Source organism: Bison bison, unplaced genomic scaffold (assembly GCF_000754665.1).
Source record: "Bison bison bison isolate TAMUID 2011002044 unplaced genomic scaffold, Bison_UMD1.0 scf7180017864297, whole genome shotgun sequence".
In the NCBI taxonomy this organism is placed as follows: domain Eukaryota; kingdom Metazoa; phylum Chordata; class Mammalia; order Artiodactyla; family Bovidae; genus Bison; species Bison bison.
In genome coordinates, this window is record NW_011494869.1 from 8,450,580 (window position 1) to 8,450,798 (window position 219).

Sequence of the window (219 nt, forward strand, 5' to 3'; positions counted from 1 at the left end):
TCCCTAGTTCCCTGACCAGGGATCATACCCAGGCCCCCTGCCTTGGGAGTGCAGAGTCTTAGCCATTGGACCGCCAGGGAAGTCCCAAAGTTCCTTTTTAAACAATGCCTGTAGTAAAATACTGTTGCCCCTCTGGGAAGATGCTGCCCCGTGCTGCCCCACCCTCCCTTGTCTGGAGTTTCTATCTATTGCATATTAAATGCATGTGTTTATGCTTCA